At 37.3% G+C, this 21,662-nt stretch overlaps 1 long non-coding RNA gene across 1 annotated transcript; it reads right to left on the bottom strand.

The window, feature by feature from the left end:
- Positions 1 to 11,240: 11,240 nt before the first annotated feature.
- LOC120437666 lies at positions 11,241 to 17,824 on the bottom strand. The gene is made up of 3 exons (XR_005611330.1): positions 17,798 to 17,824; positions 17,086 to 17,112; positions 11,241 to 12,357 (listed from the first exon to the last, which is right to left on the bottom strand). It is a non-coding gene; the product is annotated as an uncharacterized LOC120437666 (long non-coding RNA).
- Positions 17,825 to 21,662: the final 3,838 nt, after the last annotated feature.

The following is a 21,662-nucleotide window of genomic DNA, read 5'->3' as shown; positions in this document are numbered from 1 at the left end:
CAGCAGATAAACTGATGTGGACCAAAACCAAGGTAAAATTACAGAGTTTACACAGCTGGTGAAATGTAAAAATGGCAACAAACAAACAAACAAACAAACAAAAAACCCCACAAAAACATTTAGGTAATAAATGCACAAGATGCTGCAGTCAGAGAAAAAACACCCAAAAATAATGTTATTGAAATGCCAAAGAGTGGCAGAAAGTTTAGAAAATAGAAAACCAGTAATAGAAAAGTAGAACATTTAAATATTTTTTAGAAACATATGATACAAAAGATTTACTCAGTTCTTTCCAATGATTACAATAATGGCATACAGAAATAAAAATCCCATTTGGGACAAACAGAAAAATCTTAATAGAAAATGCAAATCAAATGAATCTAAATATACAAACAAGTGAAGCATATGTTGGAATTGTGAACATATCCTTGTTTTCCATGTTTATGTTTATGGCCCTAAGATGCGCAGACACATGATAGGCTATTAACTGCAAAAATATATACATATATAAACAGCAAGTGAGAGACAAAAATATATCCTCTGATTTGCTGGAGTTTTGTGCACATACCATTTGGCAAGGATAAACAACATGTTCCAATGCCACATTAAAATTTTCAAAAGCTTATTTTTTTCAATTAGTTTACTGCTTCCTGATTTGATGATAAATATGGTACCAAACTACAAAATACTGTCGAAATGAAGTCGACATTGTGATATATTTCAGGTGTCGAGTCACACAGCTGACCAATCGATGCACATATTTAAAGAAACAGGGATCAAATAAAGAACATTGTTGTGGAATATATTACAGTGAAAAATAACCACTGCCCTGCGTTAGAGAGTGACTTATGATGAGGTATTAATTGGGTTAACTTTACCTCTAACAGCTTTTCACATAGTGCTGTGACCAGGATGAAATCCATCATAAAGTAACTGTAAACAGTAGAACCATTAGCATGAATGTTATGGTTCTACTCTGATCAAAACTCAAGTCAGCTGTGTGACCTGATATAAAATGATAAAGAGGAACACATATGAATGGATGTGACCTTCATGAACTTTTCAAAATGACTTTATATGTCTGACCCATTATCTCTATATATTAGAGCAGATGTGGAAAACCACTGTTAGACCTACTCTATACTAATGTAGTTACTGACACCCCATACTAATGCAGGATTCATACAAACACACATTATCTTTTCTCTTAAACACTTTTTCACATTTTGAGATTGTGTAATTTCTATAAAGAATACGTGTAATGGTTTAATAGATATAGTTATTTAAAAGTCCATAATAATCACATGATCATTTTTGTACATCCTACAATTCAAGATTTAGAGCTGTGTGTTTGTATGAATTCAGCTTGCTATACTTATAGACTTAGATATATTAATCCACTATTTACCAAAACAAGTTATATGGTTTGGGTAAATAGATTGGGTTTGTTCTACAAAATAACAAAAAACAAAAACAAAAACCACCCACAATATGTCTGATATTGTTTGTTAAATCTGGTGACACAAACACAGTCAAAAATTCATTGTGGTCTTTTTTACCCTCGACCAATGATATGCTGGTCACTTGGACCAGTTTAGTATTTGCTGTCACAGAGGAATGTTAACCATAAGTCCAAAAGACAAAACAGAAAAAATATGTTAATTAAAAACATGTTTTTTCTGCGTAAAAGTATTGAAATTACATGGAAACTGTCACCTTACAGCCTCATTGTAAATAGCATCACAAACAGATGTTTTCCACACAGTTAACAAAGCTCCACCACATCAGATCACTGCATATAAATCTAAAAGAAAACAAAAACAAATTAATACAAAAACAATAATTAACACAAGGGAAGACTTTTGATTTAATAACTAAGCTTAAAATAAGTGTTACCTTTGAATATTTGTGGGAAAAATCTGATGCTACCCCAAGAATACAAAGCCACACTGGAAACGATGACAGGCTTGCAGCCCTCTGTCTTCCTGGAGTGAGGTGCCTGATCAGTAGCAGTGAGTTGACAGAAGTCGGTGTCTGTAAGAGTGGCCAAACACTGATACTCTGTCCACTTGCGTAGAGTCTAAGAAGCTGGAATGCAGGCACACAGGACGAGCTTGTTCTAAAAAAATACAGAAAAAGGAACATTTTATTTGTGTTAAGGCCTAAAAACTACAAATGAGTTATACAATGAACAACATTGAAATACCTCATAGGTGCTGCAGGCCACCAGACTCCAGAGCAATCTCACACTCACATGATGGTGAGGAAAGGCACGAGCTCTGTGATGAGGTTTGAATGTCTCAGTTGGGACACTGAAGAACTCAGAAGACAGCAATACCTGCACAGAGAGACAGAGTAGAAAAAGCATAGATTTGTAATCCATAATGTCAATTAAAACTCAAAAAGTTTCAACAAGTATAATCATTTGAGTATGGAATTATTTATGCAATAAATAGGATTTAAATTAATTAATTGAATGAAAAGCACTGACATTTTTTATCAAAGAGAAATAATTGTACCTCTCTTTGCGCTGAGGATCACTGAGCATATACAGTTTCCTCGGTATGAGTCATCCTTGATGGTTTCAGAGGTATGTAGTGTGGCAGCATGATGATGGTCTCCAGATCAGGCAGGAGGTCAGGTGATAGGTGTGTCATCTTCTCCATTGAAGACACACTGGTATGGCAGTTCATAAAACAGCAGTCTCCTTGTGGCATGTAGTTATCTGTGCAGTCCAGCACTGATGGATCAGGTTTGGCTCAGCAGTTCATGAAGATGGTGTTAAGATGTTGTTGTTTCAGCTGAGGATGGTGAAGTTTGAAGGTTTTCCCACAAAGGAAACAGGACTGTGTGTGCCCTGTCTGAAAAAATACATCTACAAAACATGAAGTGCTTTTAACACCACCCACCCTCCCCACCCACCCATCTCAGCCCCCAAGTGTCTATTTAATGCTGGTATGGGGTGTCAGTTACTAAATCTAATTAGTAGCCCCCGCTTTCTGATGTCTTTGTTTATTAGCAGCTTTTTCCAGATGCTCAGAGAATTCTGACTTGGCCTTTATCCACCCAAACCCAAACCCACCCGGATAAAGGCCAAGTCAGAAAATGGATGCAGAAACTTTCGATGTACTTCTAAATGAGTTTTTATACAAATTCTGTAAGCTGTAAAAATGTTGTTCTCTACATAATGTATCATTATAGACATCTCTGGTAGCCTAAAGATAGTTTAAAACTTTTAACATTTTTTTACCTGTAAAACATGATAAGACTCATTCATCCCAAAAACATTTGATTCGACAAAATTTACTATAATTAAGAAAATATAATTGTCTGTGACCAATAATAAATACCTGCATTTATCTGGGATTTATTTATTTACTATTTCATATTTGAAAGCCCTCAACAAAGATCTTGTTTGTTGAGATACATATGGCACAATAAATAAAAGTATCAAAAAAGGAGATGACAATTAACATCCATGAAAAAATGCATTTTAAAATAGTAGATTTAGTCATTTAAAAAATGAGAATAAAAAAATAAATGATGTCTGTTTAATACTTTTTGCAGCACATTTCAGATCAGAGGTGCATGATAACAGAAGGCAGATCTCCCTGCTCTGCATGAAGTACAGCCATGATTTGGTGAAATGATTAATAACATTGCAATGAGAAAGGTTTGATAAATTGAAGGATGGTCTTCTTACAGACAGAGCAGGGAAACAAATTTTTGCCTTCCATTATCAACAAAAAATCTTTTTCATGCTCTACAATCAGTAAACTCTGTAACAAACATGATCTATAATTGTTTCAAAACTCACCAGACGACTTCATGATTGGCTCAAGGACAGGACACAAAACACAGGGTTGTGGTAACTGTAATATGTTCTCAGGACACCTGAATAGACTCTTTGCTGTGGCTGAGAAATAAAAATTAGGTCAAGCAGGGTGTTCTTGTCTGTAGTGGCAGAAGTGATCAGCTGTGAATACCCTCTCGACTGAAACTGCTCCAGAATCTGTTTCCTTCCACTCTGTAACTGGTTCTCATTAAAATCTCCACACACAATTATTGGGTGACAGTCCATTATTTCAAGTGAATCTAAAAGACTTACCAGGTTTTGCATGAATGGTGTCAAACTGTACTCTGGAGGTCTGTACACAACAGCAATGAGCGCAGGGAATGGAGCCTGAACCTTCAACACTAAAAACTCAAGATCAGTGACATTATGCAGATACTGTTTTATCTGAACCTGAAAATGATTCCTCAAATACACAACAACTCCACCACCACTTCTGCTGGCCATGTGAGGAAAGTTTGTGTAGGACACATGTCTGTTGCGTTTGAACATGGTGTAGCCGTCCAAATGAAGACTGTCTGCAACAAAGGAGCCTTGGAGGTGAGACTCTGTGAGACACAAAACATCTGCTAAACACATTTCATGATGACTCTTGATGTCACTGATGTGAGATGGTAAACCCTCTGTATTGTGATGGATCAGTGTAAGAGTGTCAGGTCTGCTGGCTGTTTCTCTGACCTGAAGAAGAGGCATCATTTCCTCAACGCTGGCTTGTCTCATGGTTTGGAGCGCTGCAGTTACCTCGGGATTGGCGTAAAATCTTTTCTCATCCAAGTCCTGTAAATACAGTCCACTGAGAGACGTCACCCTGCTGAGAGCAACATAAGCCATACCTGGTTCAAAAATGTTCTTCATTGAAACTACAGCTGTCTGTGTTGTAAGACCCTGAGTTTTGTGAATTGTGCAGGCAAATGCGAGCTTTACAGGAAACTGTCTGCGTACCGCTCCTTTAAACTTCAGACTCTCCTCTGCTCTCTCAATGTAAACCAGATCATCAGATGCTGCATTAGCACTGCGGGTGTTTCTTACAGACTGCCGGTTGTCCATTCTGAGCCCCAGTTTAATTATTTGTCCATCATTTTCAGATCTTACCACCTTTATCAGTATACCAAAAGCACCATTGACCAAACCGTTTAGTGTGTCCAAGTTTCTGGTAAGCATCACTCGAGCTCCTTCAGCAACGTTCAGGGTGTCGGGTAAATCATTTCTCCCACCTGTAAATGGTTTGTCTCTTCGTGCCATTCTGCCTGTACGTTTATCCTTCTGGAAATCGTCTGCAGTGATGATTATGATGTTTGAATGAAGCTTCTTCAGGGTATCTGTGTTATGGGATTCCACATTCTTGTTGGTGGCACAAATGTGTAAGACCTCGATTGGACATTCTTCTGGTGCAGTCACGGCCTGTGACAACAAATCTCTGTCGCACTGAGAAAGCTCATCTGTCTTTTCTTTGACTCTAATCCTGTTCAACATCTCTGCAAAGGCCACATCATCTTTCTGACGCATGATCTCGGTTAGAGTGATCATCTGAAAATGTTCCTGCCATAGGTCAATCTGTTCTGGATCATAAACACAGAGAGGCTTAGACTGTCGCACTGGTGGCAGCTGGTAAAAATCTCCAACAGCTAAAACTGACATTCCACCAAAAGGTCTCTGAGTGCCTTTGATCTGTTTCAGTCTTGCATCCACATAGGCAAAAAGGGGTTTTGAAACCATTGAAATCTCATCGATAACAATAATTTCAGCATTCATCAGTTCAGATCTGACTTCATCCAGTTGGTTACCAAGTCCTTGAATGGGTGGTTTCAGACTCCTGGGTAGTTTGAGTAGGGAATGTAATGTAGAGCCATTGATAGAAAAAGCTGCTGTCCCAGTAAATGACGTCAGTAAAACAGTTGGATTTGATATGTCAGCTTCTTCTGCATTAGCAGGCAGTCTGCTCAGGATCTTTGATGCTTCAGAGTGAATACATTTAATCAGATGTGACTTTCCAGTTCCTGCACCACCGTTGATATAGAAGAAAAATGGATCTGGGTTCAAACCACAAACTCGCTGAATACACCAGTCTCTTATGGCATAGAACACGCAGGCCTGCTTCTGGTTCAGATTCTGATACATTACACGTACCACAGCTGGATCGACTGCAGGTTGTTCTCTGATGGTTCTGATCTCTGTTACAGCATCAGACTGACGACTGTAGTCGGGAACATTCTCCTGTTCGTTCTCATCATCAGAATGTCTCTCAGGAAGATTCTCATCACATTGCATCCTCACAACTTCAGATTCAGGAGCAAGATTACACCATTCATCAATCACAACATCCCTATTTTGTTCAAATTCTTCCAGTGCACTCTCAATATCCTCAGAGTTCTTCTCATACTTGTCTTTATTTCTCTTCACAACCCTTTTCACAGACTCACTGTGGTCTGAACATGGAAGTCGCACAAAACCAGAGTTGTAGAAGGACTGATAGGTTTGGAACCCTTGTGGTTTCAGTTCCTGCTCTGATCTGTGTGGAAGGTAAAGTCTCAACAATCGACCATAATATTGCTCAGGATCTTTTTCCTGTGAACAGTGGTAATACCTGATTATAGCTGGTTTATCATTCTTTCGCCTTTGTACAAATCCAAGCTGGTTTAGAAGAGGAAGCACATCTTTTCCTTCATTTGGACCACTCACCAACCGGCACAAGGCAGCAAAATCAGCCAGTGACATTTCCTCATATTCTGGTGTCTCAGGTCTGCATTTGTATTTATCACTCAAACTTGTCATCCAAATATTACAACTGTCATGTGTTGTGGATTCCAGGTAGCTCATGGGGCGACTCATTTTTACTGGGTTATCATCTGTTGGTACAAATACAACACTGCGGGAACACTTTTTCATTTTTAGGCCACAGACTCGAGTCACACACTCCTGTGCGCTGATTTCTCTCTTTTTTGAGTAAGCCTGCATCACAGCTCTCATTTCATCACATTCATTGACCGTGTTCTTATCAGAGTTATCAATAACTGTCTTTAGGTATTCAGAGAGGCCAGATTCTTTCTTCGTTATATATTTACAGAGATATTCTACACATGAATAGGCATTCAATATTAACGAGACATCTAAATTAGAGTTCCAGGCTTCAAGCAGGTGTGGGTTGTAATTGTTGATCCAACAGTCCTTTGGGTCACGTTTCAGAATCAGCGCCGTTTTCTTGTTTATGTCTTGGAGACATTGTTCATACTCATTCATTGTCAAGTTGCATCGTGACAGAATCTGCTCTATGGTCAGGGAAGCAGCTTCAGGTTCCTTCAGCAGGTTCAACAAAGGTCTGAGTTTGGCTTTTGCAGCTTCAGTGTCTGAATCCTCATCCTGTCTCACAATCATTGTTCTTGTGGCTGGTGGTTTTGGAAACCCAAATCTACAACCAGAGTTCACACTCTTAAAGCATGTCTTTGTGTGGTTTTTGCTGTGCTTTTGTAGTTCAGAGACTTTTTTGTGCAGTTCAGGCTGTTTTTCTGGATCAGGGAGTTGAGCTGAGATGTATCTGTCCACAAAGTCACAGACTGTTTGGTCATCGTCCACATCTACTTCTACCTTTTCTCTAATCCACAACAACATGTGTATGTGCGGACTACCTCTGTGCTGGAACTCAACTCTGTAAAAGTAATCAATGATTTCACCAAGGGGCTGTGCAGGAGAAAAAAGCAAGTCTCTGAACAAAGCCTCAACACGCTTATCAAACATTCGCATGGTGGTTACTGGATTTGATCTTAGAATTTCACACTTTTCTGACCAGTCCAGGGCTTCAAAATCAACCTCTTCACCTTGCTGTCTCTTTATTGCTTGAATCACTTCAGGCCATCTCATCTCAGCAGCAGAGAACGTGACAAAGAACTGAGGTGTTCCTATTTGACGAAGCATACTGAATAAATCTTTGGTAGTTTTCTGCCAGTAAGCTGGAGTTCCTCTGAGTGGCTGCATAAATCTGATTGCATCTTTATTTCTTACCAGCTTCTCTACTTCTGTCTTACTTTGTAACATTCCTGATGTGATTTTGCGTCCATCTTTGGTCATAGTTTTACCTTTCCTTAGCTGTATTGTCATGCTGGAATTAGCCAGGTGTATCTCAGTAACAAACTGTGAGAAAAACAGGTAATTTGTATCTTTAGCAAATCTTGCATCAATGTTGAAAAGCCTTGACTTGAAGTAAGCACTCGGTGTGAGTTTAAGACGTCTCTTTTCATCCAGTGTATTCTGACCAGTAGGAAACTGCACAGGAAATGCCATGGCTTCCAAATGAGGAGTTCTGAAGAAGCTAACAGGATTGTTTCTTTCTGCAGGCGCCACACAATATGTGTTATCAGTGAAACAGAGAATCTCTTCTGAAATGTCTACAGGCTGCAGGCAACTTTCTAGAGCAAAACCCCCATTGTTCAAATCACTTTCTGGTTCATCTGGATTTTGTTCTTCTGGTTGTTCATCACAGGATTGCATATTAATATCTTCTTCACTTTCAGACTCAGTTTCACACAAAAGGGCATCTTTTTCATAGTTGTCAATTTCCATTAGATCTGCTTCATCATAATCATCACTTGCCATGCTGGCTTCATCACTGCTGTCATCATCAGGTAACGTTGGATCACAAAGCAATGCATCATCTCTGATAACAATATCTGTGTACTGTGGATGAATCTGTTTGAGTTTACGCAGGGCTTGGATCAGTTTAGACCAGGTGACAGTCTGGAACAGCTGATGGCCTTTGTAGCACAGTCGTCTTTTCAGCTTGATCCTCATTATCTGTGATTGGTTTCTGAGCCTCGGTAAACAGTCAACTGTTTGTTGGACTTCAGATGGTACACACACCACATTACCACGTATGAGTCTTTGTCTGCCCTTTGGAAGTGGAATAATCTTAGCAAATGGGATGCATTTGGCAATCAGATGTCTCTCCAGAATGTTGAGATCACACAGTTCAGCTGGGATATCCTGCAGTTCTAAACCATTGACAGCAGCAAGCCTTGGCATGCGTCCACTTTTGAGGGAACTGTGACACGTGTGACAGATATACTCTTTTTTTCTGTCAACAGGGAAGCTGCAGTGACCATTACATGCTTCATCACACATATGAACAAATTTACCAGTTAGACACTGCTGAGCTACAGTTGGGTGTTTTGAGTAATTTTCTCTTTTGCAGATTTTCACCTGATTAGGAAAAGAAGCTTTTAGACAAACAGTACAAACATAAGATGGTGCTGACTTAATGTTTGATCTGAAACGAGATATGGCCTTATTTATTAAACTGTTATCTGGATTAGACTGTAAACTCTCAGCTGGTCGATGCATCTGACGATATTTTCTTTTTATGTTCATTGCACATCTGATATTATGCATCTGTCTAAAAGAAAAACCGTTCCAATATTTTACTCTCATTCGTTCTCTCATATTTTCCTTGTGTTGTTGCTGAAATTGTCTCTCTTCTCCATAACGTTTAATCATGTAAGATCGTTTTTTCTGTTTAAATTCTTCACTTTCTTTATATTGCTTATAAACATATGACCTCATGTAAGCTTTATGTTTCTCTCTGAATTCAGCACAAGTTCTGTAGGTTCTTCTTATACGATCTTTCTGCTTTTGTCTGAACATAGGATTGTCTTTATACATCCTTATCACATGTTCTCTTTTTTTCTCTCTAATTTTAGCACTTTCTCTATATATTTTTCTCATATGCCCTCTGTGTTTCTCTCTATATGTAGCATTGACTTTATACATATTACTTTTGTACACTCTCTTCTTCTGTCTGTGATCAGGATCATTAGACTTTATACTGGAATTTTTTTTCTTTGTCTTAAAGCTTTCATCAAAAGCGTACATCTGCCGTTCTTTCTTTTTCTGATTTTCCTTCCTTTGTGGTACTTTTTGTTTGGACAATAATCTTCTCCTAATTTTTTGCCTTCGGTGTCTATTACATTTCAACAGTTTATGTGAGAGTTCCTGTGTTGTCTTAGTTGAACATGAGGCAGTGTTTGAATCATTTTGAGGAACAAAATCTGATGTTACCTGAGTTTCTCTTACAGAACTTGCAGAGGTCTCATTTTCAAAATAATCAGAAGAACGATGATTCGTCTCAGCAGCATCTGTCTCATTGGAACAATCCACTCTGGATGATGTCACTTCAGTGGTTAAAGTGTCAGTCACAATTTTCTGTGTCTGCTCAGTAGATGTTTTGCAGTTTAATTCATGAATAGATTCATTTACAGCTGGTGCTGTTGGGGGTTGTCTGTATTTGGTGGTTTGATTAGCATCTCTTTGGCCAGCTGCGTTTTCACTGTGAAACTCGACAGGCTGTAGCTCATAAGTGCAGGTTGGCGCGATGCTAAACATTCGGTACAAGTGTTTGATCCTGTCAATCATGTCGTTAAGACGTGTGAATTTTAACATAACTGCAGTTCCACCACTTACAGCTAGCGACAATGGCATTCCTGTAGACTTACGTGGGTGAGGGTCAAAATATGCGTATTCACCTGAAGTCAGCCTGCAAACTGCGATGACTGTTCCTCCCATGACTAGCAAAGCATAGCGAACGTCTGAAGCCAAACACTGTAGTCCCTGTTCAAGGCTCGGAAGATGACCTGTACCATCAAATGTGCCGTAACGAGCAAACTGAGACTTATCCACTTGATACTCGTGTCTGCGGCTGGTGACCACTGTGGGAAGCTCATCACAGGCTAGAAACACGCTGTTCACAAACCTCTTTCTGGCATCTGAATACACGGCATGGCCTTTGTCCAACACATGATTAAGATCTGCTCTGGTAATGAATTCATCCTCGTGTAAGAATGACAGGAAAACCAAACTGTTAGCCATGCATTGCTGATTCCGGTACTTTCCATACTTAGCAGAGGCCTGGCTTCGGGACGCACAGATGCTACTCACTCGTGGACGAGTTTCACTGTTTGTAACCTGTACATGAGATGGTCCTGGAGCTTCTCCATCATGTTGCGTTTGCACAGTTACCTGGGGTTCAGTCTGGATTACCTGCTGTACTTTAGCATTTGGCACACATGCTGAGCGAACACCTCTCTTTACCACATCTGCATAAGACACTGCGGCTGTCTGACTGCTGCTCTGCACTTCTGGACCAGGAATACTTGTAACACACACCTTTACCTGCTCACCGCTCTGAGAAACATTTACCTGTTCTTTCTGCTTTTGCCATCTAAGCTTCTGGGACTGCGACCTTTGACCTTTTCTCGGCATTTTATCGAAGTACAAACTGAAGCTTATATGTATTTATACAAAGATATAAACAAAACTCAACCTGGAAACAGTGAAGAACTAATAACTCTTTAAGTTAGTATTAAATCTGAAAAAATGTCAATGTAAATATAAAAATGTTCCAATGTTTTTATAAATATGTAAATAGATGTAAAAGGTTGACTTTAATCCAAACTCAATATAAAAGATATTCAGTTCTTTGAAAACACTTTGCTCAGTTTTATTGTAGCTTTTTCCAAAACAGAATATTTTTACTTCTTATATTTTAACCAGACTTGTTAATGACTAGATCTTAGCTTCTGTAAAGGGATATACAGAATAAATCACAATAATCAACACGCTATAATAAAACTCTTAGTTTTTAAGTAGACTTTGTGTAAATCTTTCAGATATCTAAAATGTAAAGCAAATATAAACAGCTGTGATGGTGTGGTGATCAGATGACAGGCAATGAGGATTCTTCAGCTGGATGTTCTGCAGCAGTCAGGAAACAGGAAGTCTGGGTCCTCAGGGCAGCTTCTCGATGGCAATTGTGTCTGAACACTTACACTGAGTAACAGAAATGTCCCTAAATAATAGTATAACCCTACTATAGTCAAATTTTACTGACAATGAAACAGACTAGCAAAATGTATCTGAAGTTATCTAATTTAATATTTTTGTGAATACAGCAGTCTGAATGTGTTGTATAATATAACAAGTTTATCTTATTACAAAAAAACCTTTAAGGTGTAAATTTTATATAATGTATCAAAGTAATTGCACTTCTAAGCCAAACTATCAGTGTTTATTCCAAAGTGTTCCAAGTAAAAATTAAAATTACAAATCTACAGCTGTGTAAATAGTTTCTACTGTACTGTAATTCTACTATTGTAATTTCAACTTTCTACTTGTAATTTCCAGCAAAAAGACTGGATGTGAGAGAGTTTAACGATAGGAAAGAAGGAGCAGTGAGAGCAGAGACCTCTCAGAATTCTGTAACAGATAGATGAAGTACTGGTAACTTCAATTTCCCAAAAATGGGGCCATGTCAAAACTTGATTATTCCAGTCAAAACTTGATTCCAGTCAAAATTTGATTCCAGTTAAAAACGTGATTTTTGATAACTTAGATAGAGCTTGTGGGATAGAGTGAAGCAAGATAGAACGGCTTGTCAAAATAGATAGAGTGGGGAGAGTGATAGGACAGACTGAATGGCTTGTCAATGATAGACAGAGAGAGGGTTTTCTGCAGCAGGTCACCTGTAAGACACAAAAAGACTGGAATTAGGCATATTTCCAATAAATGTAGCTTTCCAGTATTTTTCAGACAATAAGGCACACTTAAAATCCTTTAATGTTCTCAAAAATAGACAGTGCGCCTTATGTATTCATTCTGGCTGTGCTTACTGACTTCAAACCAATTCTATGTGGGACACGGCGCTGCAAAATCTCTCAAAATGTTGTAGTACAACTTTGGTAAGCTACCGTAGTTAGGAGCCTCACGGTGTAATTCGCACTGTGCTTGAACATAATATTATGCTGTGTGTGTGTGTGTGTGTATAAGGACCTGGCAACTGTTAAGAGCCATGCTTACGAAGCAGGTTTCAAACTGATCAGCTCATGAAGAATTTGATGGATTTGTGGAAGAGAAATAAACTGAAAAAGTGAATGTGTCGTTCTGTATTTTATGTGTTACAACTGAACAATGTTGCGGATTATTGTGAATGAGTTGAATACAGCTTGACTTATCTGGCTATGTTGTTTGGCTTAATGTACCTTATGTTTAAAAAACAGACCCGTTCATTGCCCTTATGCCTTATAATCTGAAAAATACAGTGCATATTGCACTGAACAACAATGTTTAACAAATGGTGGTGGAACTGATATAATGACATTTTTGCATTCTGTTAAGACAATAAAAACAAACAGTGTATTGACTGAAACCAAGATGTGCTGCAACAGTTACTGTAAATATTATATGGTCCAAACAAACCTACACAGTGACATTAGAGCAGTCAGTTTCAGGCTCCCTGCTTTGCATTAACCTTACATCCACTCAAATCAAATTTACTGATTCACTGGCCAAAAAGAACACAAATCATTTCTCACATTTGCCTAAAAACATCTTGATGATCACCAAGAGCTGTGCTGACTCACTGCACTAAACTGAGTCTCCTACAGTGAGAGACGAATTTCAGAGAAACACCAGCATTTAAGTCAAACATGACGCTGTTACTGTGATGGTCCAGAGTTCCTTTCCTACTTCAGGACCCGCATCAAGCTATCAGCTCCTGAGCTTCAGATTAATCATACTTGGGATTCACAGCAGGAAACCGATGAGTTGATCCAAAACACACAAGGAACTCGGAACGAAACAAAACTCTTGGTGCAGACTAATCAGATTCTGGACTTCAATGAAATTGAGAACTTTACATGACTTGAAAACCGTATATTGGACCTTAATGAAACAAAATCTGAAAGTAGAGTTGTCCAAAATCCCCCTAGTAATGCAAATCAGTAATTAATAGTTACTGTAAATGCTTGATGGTACTTGTTGCTATTAGGGCTATTAGACTGGGTATTAGACAGCAACATGTTTTTACGTTAGACCAGGTTGTTCTGGTTTGATTTTCTGTGCTTCATAAATAGAATCATCACTGTCAAACTGCTTTTTGTATTTATCCAGGTTATCCTTGTTAGATGATTTAAAACATTTAAATGTGACAAAAAAAACAAACAAAATAAATCTGCAAGGAAGAAAGACTTTTCCCAGCACTGGACCTCAGACAAACCTTTACTTACCAGACTTCAGACGATCAGATCAGCAGTCTAAAGAAAGGAAACAATTCATCAGATCAGTGTTTAATGATTCAGACAATTGAGCCTCTTCACACACAATCCAATTTACTGTGACATAAAATAACTAGTACAATCCTCAATTTCTTCAAGCTTTTATGAACATTAGTTGCAGAGTCTCACATGGCTATAACGTGTAATAAAAGCATTCATACTACAGAAGTGCAAAGAATAGGCACCAATATTTGTTGGCACAAATGCAGGATATACCAAATATTTCCAACACAGAAGCTTTGTGGCTCCAACATTTTCTATCAGAAGTCAGTTGTAATAAAATGTGAAGAACCACAACTTTAATGTCATTTCAGGTTAAAAACATTGAATACAAAGTAAGTGTTTAAATCAGAAGCAACAGGAAACCTCATCTGTTTTAGTCTATGTTACAGCAACAACAGTGGCGGACGATTTTTTTCTATTGACATTAAAATTTCTTAAAATATTACAATAAAAAGTCCTTCCATTGTACCTGTTGCTCGGAATATTTATGTGTTTTACAGTATGTCCCTTTTTGGCAACATTTAGATGTAATTTTAAAACACTGGCTTTAATATACCTACTCACACTTTAGATTTTCTTACTTTTTATTATCACTTAAGGGTAAAAGTATCACTTGTTGTCACTCAGGCAAAATACTTCTAGTGTTTTGACTTCATGCTAATTCATAAGCTAATTTGGACTTGATAAGCCATCAAAAATTAAAATCAGACATAAATGGGCTATTAAAGTTTAGAGACAGTCAGAGGTCTTGTGTGGGGGCTTTGCTGCTACAGGTTATAAATCCTGACTGTGTTTTGGCCATGTAAAATACTAAACATTACCATCACTATCTACTTACCAGCAAAGGCAAAACCAAAGATCTGTTCACTCTGTAGCAAAAGACAAAGAACAAAAATACAGAATGAGACAACTCAAATCAGCATCAGAGTCAATACTGCATCACTCCCTCTAGTCAAATATATTCAGGAAAATTCTTTGATTACCACAGCTGGAATAAAAACAACAGCTCCTCTCTGTTTTCTTTTTTCCTCTACACCCTAATAAAGATCACCCTCTTCATGAAGGTAATATGTGGTTTGATCCATTTGCAGTAAGCCACACAAGTTTCTTAGTCATGTAATGCTCTACAATTTAGGTTCGATTACATAACAGAGTAGATATCATAACCAATGATTTGCTACACCTAGAAATGCACACTTTATCAAATGGTGACATCACAATTTAAAAGCAGGCAACAATCACAAATGATAGCTTGTATGTAATGTTTGTAGCCTTTAACATTTGAGGTGGCCTGCATTCTATTAACACAAAAACAAACAGTCTGAATAGTTATATTAAAATTCAGTAGGAAAAGAACTTAGAAGTACACAGAAATTTACTCAGTATGACTTTTGGTAAAAATGAAAAATTTGGTGACAGATGGTTCTTACACAACAGTTTATATATATTTCAGTCACATTTGGGGCATGTTTGATACACAGCAATAAGCACTGAATTAAATCTATGACAAACTTATGATAGCTGATATTAGGGCCTAATTATCAAAATGTAGTATAATGATAATTTCTTTGTAGATAATTTAATAATAAAAACCAGAAATGAGTCCTGAATGTGAGCTGTTGCATGTAAGGACTTTGCTGGAGATTCCCACATTTATTTAAAAAAAACAGCAACAACAACAACAACTAACAAACAAACAAACATGACTTTCACATACAGTTCATCTTTTGCAAATGTGGGCAGGATTATTTTCAAAAACACAGCCTTGATTTTATCTGGCCTCTAACAAATTTGTTAATGTTATGTTTTCATCCCATTTGTATTTTCCAAGTCATCATCACAAATTACAAAAAGCAGTTTTTAGACTGGGATTTAATTTCTGAAGAGAAAGAAGCTTTTGAAATCCTCAATGCCCTACATCAGGCGTCTTAAACTCCAGTCATCGATGGCTGGTGTCCTGTAAATTTTCCACGTGTCCCTGTTGCAGCACACCTGAATAACATTAATACGTCATTAGCAACTCACGAGTGAATGAACATGATGAAATAAAAGTATTTTAGAAGTACATTTTTCCAAACATATTTATTCAAATTTAATTGAGTAGGTAGGTAGGGTAGGGTTAGGGGATGTCACCTCAGCATGCAGTCAAATTCTATACTCTTGCTAATGACCTACAAATTTTATTCAGGTGTGTTGTAACATGGACACATGGAAAAGCTTCAGAACACAGGCCCTTGAGAACTGCAGTTTGAGACCCCTGCCCTATGTGAAAAAACAATTTTCCCTAAACAGCTACTCATGAGCTGCTCAAGATATGTTTACAAACAGACTTCTAAGGATTTGGAGACCCCACTAAACACAGCCCATCCCAGAGGTTGTAGACAAAAAGGCAAAAACATTAACTGGCCAAACTGAACACCAATCATTTCTCACATTTGCCTTAAAACATCTTGATGATCACCAAGAGCTGTGCTGACTCACTGCACTAAACTGAGTCTCCTACAGTGAGAGACGAATTTCAGAAAAACACCAGCATTTAAGTCAAACATGATGCTGTTACTGTGATGGTCCAGAGTTCCTTTCCTACTTCAGGACCTGCATCAAGCTATCAGCTCCTGAGCTTCAGATTAATCATACTTGGGATTCACAGCAGGAAACCGATGAGTTGATCCAAAACACACAAGGAACTCGGAACGAAACAAAACTCTTGGTCTGCACCAAGAGACTAATCAGATTCTGGACTTCAATGAAACTGAGAACTTTACATGACTTGAAAACCGTATATTGGACCTTAATGAAACAAAATCTGAAAGTAGAGTTGTCCAAAATCCCCCTAGTAATGCAAATCAGTAATTAATAGTTACTGTAAATGCTTGATGGTACTTGTTGCTATTAGGGCTATTAGACTGGGTATTAGACAGCAACATGTTTTTACGTTAGACCAGGTTGTTCTGGTTTGATTTTCTGTGCTTCATAAATAGAATCATCACTGTCAAACTGCTTTTTGTATTTATCCAGGTTATCCTTGTTAGATGATTTAAAACATTTAAATGTGACAAAAAAACATAAACAAAATAAATCTGCAAGGAAGAAAGACTTTTCCCAGCACTGGACCTCAGACAAACCTTTACTTACCAGACTTCAGACGATCAGATCAGCAGTCTAAAGAAAGGAAACAATTCATCAGATCAGTGTTTAATGATTCAGACAATTGAGCCTCTTCACACACAATCCAATTTACTGTGACATAAAATAACTAGTACAATCATTCATTTCCCTTAACAACTTACTGTACTATAAAGAGGACTAATATTAGCTGCAGAGTCTCACATGGCTACAACGTGTAATATAAGCATTCATACTACAGAAGTGCAAAGAATAGGCACCAATATTTGTTGGCACAAATGCAGGATATACCTGTTGGAAGGAATATTTATGTATTTTGCAATATTTCCCTTTTTGCCAACATTTCTATTTAATTTTCAAACACACTGTATTCACTAAATAATTAATAAACTAATTTTAACTTATAGCATAAATAGAGAACACACTGACTTTAATATACCAAACACTGTGCACTCACAGCTCTAGTTCTCTTAGTTTTTTTCTCATTGTTTAAGTGCTTAAAATCAGACATAAATGGGCTATTAAATTTCAGGGACATTTTCAGGGACAGTCAGAGGTCCCGTGTGCGGGCTTTGCTGCTTCAGATTACAAATCCTGACCATTTGTTTTTGCCCATCAGTAAATGGATGTCACAAAAAGCAAAACTACTGTATGTAAATTGTCAGACATGCTATACAATGACAGTGTCATATTGCTTCAGTTATAATCACTGTTTACTTACCAGCAAAGGCAAAACCAAAGATCTGTTTCAATCTGTGTAACAAAAGATAAATAACAAAAATACAGAATGAGACAACTCAAATCAGCGTCAGTCAATACTGCATTACTTTCGGTAGTCAAAAAGATTCAGTTAACTTCTGTGTTTACTACAGCTGGAATACAAACAACAACTGTCCTCTGTTTTCTTTTTTTCTACACCTTATTAAAGATAACCATGTTCATTAAAGGTAATATGTGGTTTCATCCATTTGCAATAAGCCACACAAGTTTTTTAGCCATGTTAAACTCTAATAGTCTAAGGCGCTTGGAAAGAAAGTGTCTGGACTTCTTCACTGAAGAAGCTTCCCAGATGTGAAGAGGTGAAACGTCTTCTTGAAGTACAATGACCTGAATGACTGAGAACCTTCACAGTCATAATGCTCTAATACTTTGCTGCTATTAGATAACATAGTCAATATCATAAGCAATTATTTGCTACACCTATCACTGCACACTTTATCAAATGGTGACATGACAATTTCAAAGTATGCGACAATCATAAATGAAAGCTTGAATGATATATCTGGTTTTTTTAATCTGGTTTTAACATTTGAGGTGGCCTACATTCAAATTCTGCTGCCTAAAAATATTATCAATTACATACACCATCATTTAGTATAATACATGCTGTTGTTTTAAAACAAATATCTACATACTATATTAATAATATTAATGGCCCACTGCTGGATTTTATTTATTTGAAGTTAGCCCCTTTTTGTTTTTAATTTCATTCATGTTCCATAAAGAGAGAAGTCTCACAGACCTCCAGATTTTGGTTATATTTAAAAGTAGGACTGCACAAACAAACATTTGTTAAACAGTTCTTAAGAATTAAAAAGTCAACTCTTATGAGGGTTGTTATTGTTCTTACATTAACTGTGTGTTTTATCCTCAGTCTCCCTTCCCGTAATTAACCTGCAACACAGACACACGAGCATACAAGCACGTGACTCTTTTTCTCCCGCTGATCAGCCAGAGGCTCCTATTAAGTCGCCACACCTGGTGCTTCAGCAGTTATTGGTTCTAAGATGGCGGTTAAATACCTTTACAACCTGAAGAAAGAGCCTGTTTTAACCTACCTACCGATTTGTGAGGAGTAGAACTAACCGCACCTTCTGTAACAGTCTCAGAAACACTAACACACCAAATGAAGCTAATAAAACAATACTAACTGTAGTTTACAGTCAAATGAACCGTCTTCATTTCACACCGGGCTAATAGGAGCTAGGGATTAGCATTGGGTTGTTAGCATTAGCTCATAAAACACTCCATTTAATAATACAACTTTTTACTAAAAAAGCATTCATTGTGTTACTTTAATAAGAGTTATACTTCGACTGGATTTATAAGTCACTAACAAAAGCTCGGTAAATCCCTCAAACAGCTTATAAACATTTCTTTTCAGAGAAGAGAAGCAGAGAAGTAGATCTTACCGCAGCGATCGTGGAAGTGGGCGGAGACGTGCGAGTGAGCCGGAGTCGTAAAAAAAAGAGAGGCATTTACTGGTAGTGGGATATCCCGCCATTACAAAAAGTTGGCAATGAAAACGTGAAAAATATATGTAAATGTATTATTATATGAGATTTATTTGCTACAGAAAAAAACTAGCAGAATTTGAAGTATATAAATTGAATAAATATTCCAAACAGGATTATTAGAATTTAAAATAATGGTTAAAATTCATTAATAAATATAAGGTTGTTATGTTAAAATGTAATATATATTAATAGATTTATTTAACTGAAAGATCAACAAGAACAGTCTTCTCCTCAACAACAATACCAAGGAGCTGGTGATGGAGTGCACAAGACCTAAAAAAACAGTGCAGGACAGTCTGCAATGATGGGGAGTTAGACATTGTGCAGAGCAGATGAGGAGGAAGTTGTATTCTAAAATGGAGAACAATTAACACAGTCACCTAAGCATCCTCACAGGACAGCAGAAAGTGCAGTAACAGGTTCCTCTCACTGAGGTATTCTGAGCTAAATGGACTTGGCACCACTCGTTTACCTGTGCTACAGTGAGGCAAAGGTGTGGTTGTCTACAACAAGGCTGTGTTCAGCAAAGGCTTTAAAGACAACCATGCAAACTATAAATAAATAACATAGCAGTTATACTTAGTCTTTTTACAGCAGCCCTCTATATAAAAGCACATTTGTCATATAAATATAACTGTTTTAACACAAATACTATATTTAGCAGAAATATTATGATTTGGCAAAAATACTATGACTTGGCATAAATACTGTTTTTAAGCACAAATACCATGATTTGGCAGAAATAAAAGGATTTGGCACAAATACTACGTTTTAGCACAAATACTATAACAAAGCAGAAATATTATGACTTAGTAGTAATACTATAACATAACAGTTATACTATGACATTGCAGAAATACTATGATTTAGTACAAATATATGATTTACTAGAAATACGATGTTTCTGCAAAAATACTATGAATTGGCAGACATACTATGTTTTTTCTCATGTCCTATAATTTTGCTCAAATACTATGAAGTTGTAATAAATTATCAATATGAATTACTGGTCTGTCATAGTGTATTAATTTGTAGGGAAAAAAACATGTGGACCAAGGTGGAATTGAACCCACGACCTTTGGGCTGCAGACCCGCGTCATTACCAACTGCGCCACCAGCAAAGAGAGCGGGCGGCTGGAAAACAGGGACATGAGCAGTCAGAAATAGATGGCGGTGAGAGGCTTGAATCGCCGTTTTTTTGGAGTTACAATACATCGTGTAACTCAAAAACTAGGTGGGATAGAAGCACAATTCTTGTACTGGGTGAATCAGCAAACTTTGGTGAACTTTCACTGCGTTTTTCATTACTCTTTGTACCTCCGTCGCGGAGATATGACGAGAGAAGAAACGGCTTCATTTTAAGAGTTTGAAAACAAACGTAATTTATGGCTCAACAGTAAGATGACAGTAAACACTGCTCCAACCATGAGTGTCAGCAGTGTCTGAAGATGAATTGGCACAAGAATCTTGTCTTAAGTTCACTTTATTAAAATTATTGTGGCACACAGATGAATCTTACAAAGGAGCTCACAGGGAGAGACTGAGCTTGTATTTCCACACCAAACTGGTAGGGAGAGGTTTTTATTAAACACACTTGCTTGTGCTGCAATGTGCTTCAAGGGTCAATAACAGCATAACAGAACTCACTTATGGTACTGCATTCTTCCTATAAAACAATAACTGTCAGTGACTTTGTACCGTAGTATAAACACAACATTCAAGACAACAGTTAAAAGTAACGTAACCATAAACAATGAAACAAGAACATCTAAACAGCAGCACATGTCCCAAGGCATGATGGGAGAGAACTAGCTGTTCCCCCAACACGCCACATTATTTATGATTTGGCAGAAACACTGGGACTTGGTATAAATACTATGATTTACATGAAATACTTTGACTTAGCAGAAATTCTATAATCTAGCAGAAAGCATTTCAGCATAGCAGAAATTCTATGATTGAGCAGAATTACTAGGATTTAGTACAAACACTATGATTTGGCTCAAAAACCTTTATTTTGCAGTTATATTGTGATTTGGCAGAAATACTATGCTTTGGAACAAATACCAAGATTTGGCAGAAATGCTATGAGCAGTAATAATATAACATAGCAGAAATACTGTTATTTTGTGGAAATACTATGCTTTGGCACAAATACCATGATTTGGCCAAAATACTATGATTTAGCAGAAATACTATGATTGAGCAGAAGTACTAAGATGTAGTAGAAGTACTTTGAATTAACAGAAATACTATCATGGAGGAGTAATACTTTAACATGGGAGAAAT

The sequence above is a fragment of the Oreochromis aureus genome, linkage group 3 (assembly GCF_013358895.1).
Source record: "Oreochromis aureus strain Israel breed Guangdong linkage group 3, ZZ_aureus, whole genome shotgun sequence".
Classification (NCBI taxonomy): domain Eukaryota; kingdom Metazoa; phylum Chordata; class Actinopteri; order Cichliformes; family Cichlidae; genus Oreochromis; species Oreochromis aureus.
This window is presented reverse-complemented; position numbering and strand designations above follow the sequence as displayed.